We start from the raw sequence: 2,352 nt of genomic DNA, 5'->3' as shown, positions 1-2,352 counted from the left end.
AAAAAAGAAAAAAAAATGAAAAAAAATGAAAGCATGTGAAGCCATGCGTCAAGGAAGATTTTTAAATTTGTATTTTTACGTTTTTGTTTTTTTTTTGTTTTTGTTTTTCGTCTTGATAATGTCTTCGGGTTTCTACCTTTTTTCCTACATGTAAATTAGTTTGGATAAAGCTTATGATGAAAAGACTTGTGAAAAATTCAGCTTTAAAGTTTTCTCAAACATGAAAAAAGTCCTGTCACACACACACATACGTACACACACACACACACACGTACACACACACAATCTTCTAGATTTCACATGTTCAAACTGTAAGGTAGTCATTCAGACGATACTGAAGAGGAGATATTCAGCAGCGCTGTGGCAGCTAGACAAAGCTTAGATTTTGACATATATTTGTCACACACAGGTTTTAATGAAAATGTTTTGTCTACTGAGGTTTTTTTTGTTTTGTTTTGTTTTTGTTTTTTTTGTAGTCATTCCATGCTTAAGCCTTAAACATGCTTGTGGAGGTCACCTTTTCTCACAGTAATCTTCCATGCCAGAGGATCGGTCATGTTTAAAGGTGGATAATTGGCTTCTTTAGAACATGAAATATGAGGTGGTCAGATGTAATGTGATAAAAAAAAAGTAGATAAACAGCCTATATGTGTTTTTTGCCTAATTATTTTATGTAAGTAAAAAAGAAAAAAAGAAAATTCTTTTAAGGAAAAAGTACTGTTTATTGTTTGTTACTTACCACTACATCGGTATAAATTCTTATTAGATCATGTGTATATATACAAAATTTACTTTCTTTTCTTCCTTTTTTCTTTTTGGCCATTTCTGTGTTTTTTTTTTTTTTTGTTGTTTTTTTTTTCCTGCACTCTTGCCTACACTCTGAGTTGTTGTCTATTATCCCATCCTCTTTCAGTCACTCTGTTTTCTGATTTGTACTTGTCTGGAGACAGTAACTTTTGAATAAAAATCAACACATTTCATCTGTGGTGCTCTTTTTACTTTGGACCATACCAGACAGGCCCTTTCCCCTTTTTTTTTTGATCACAAGGGGGCGGTAGAGTCCAGCTGACACATTTTATATAATTTCCCCACATTGTGATTAGTGTACCTGGTGTCGCTCTTGTAACGCATGTATATTTTCCACTTTGCTGAAAAGCCTATGAATATGGATCCCAGCCTCTCGGGCTTTAATGCACACGGTGGTTTCAAAAGAGCTTTTTTCCCCCCCAGCCGGAGTAATGTCTTGTTTCTGCGCAGACAAAAAGACCCCGTAGTTGTTCCAGTGATAAAAGTGGGGAAATGAGGTGGCAGAAGAAAGGATGAAAGCCGGGCAGACTTGTGTGTTAAGTGCATGATTAATAGAGAGCTCAGATCAATGCAGCCAGCTCCCTTCATGTCCGGCCCCGTGATACATGAAGAGGCTCGGTGCGGCGGCCACGTCACATGTTGGGACGCCACAGAGCTTCTTCCCCCTTGCAGCACCGTTTGAGTTCCTCCTGAGCTGTCCGTCAGCCCTTTTTTTTTTTTTTCTTTCCCCGTAGCGCGCCGTCAGTGGTGCCGAAAGAGACATTTCAGACGGCCGCGTTCCTGCTCCTGAAAAGTTATTTCCACATGTCGTGCCTCTGCCAACATTATTTTCCGTCTTGCTTCCCGCTCCCATGCTGGAGCGTCTGTCTGAGCCGGCTCGGGTTAAGTTGTGCAGCTGAGGTCAGGGCTGCAGAGCTTTAAATCAGAGCCGCGGCCTCAGCCGGGCTTCCAGCTTCTATTTACCTCTGATAACACAAAGGGCTCCACAGCCACTATCAGCTTGGCCTGTGTTGAAACCTCCAAAGGGGTCAAGGAGGAAGACCAGGATCTGATGAAAACCCCTCGAACTGGATCAGAATGCTTTTTCTTGCACATTTTAAATGAGTTTGCTCTCCATTAGTTGAAGATTTTATATATATATATACCCCCCCCCCCCCCCCCCCCCCTCAAACTGGTCTCGGAATAGCTGTCGTACACGGAGGATGAGACTTTTACAAAGTCTGCAAGAAGATAAACCTCCCAGAATTTTAATTCCACGGATGAATCATTAATGAGAGCATTGGTTGTAATCTCCTCGGCTTGTAAGGGCACGGGGAAAGCAGCTGACCCTGTGAAATCATTTACCAGGACCGGCCTCAGATTAGGCACACGGGCTCACTTCCCCGCGCAGCAACACTGAAAATGTCCAAAACCACATGGTGCAGCGTCAAGCAGAGAAATATCTGCTCGCCGAAGAAAGGAATCGTTCCTGGATTAAGAGGAGCCGCTCTATGGGCCGTAACCGAGACGTCAAGGTGAATGCAGAATGAGAAAAAGGATCAATGC

Source organism: Lipophrys pholis (assembly GCF_963383615.2).
Source record: "Lipophrys pholis genome assembly, chromosome: 6".
Lineage (NCBI taxonomy): Eukaryota > Metazoa > Chordata > Actinopteri > Blenniiformes > Blenniidae > Lipophrys > Lipophrys pholis.
The sequence above is the reverse complement of the archived record's forward strand: the minus strand, read 5'-3'. Positions refer to the sequence as shown.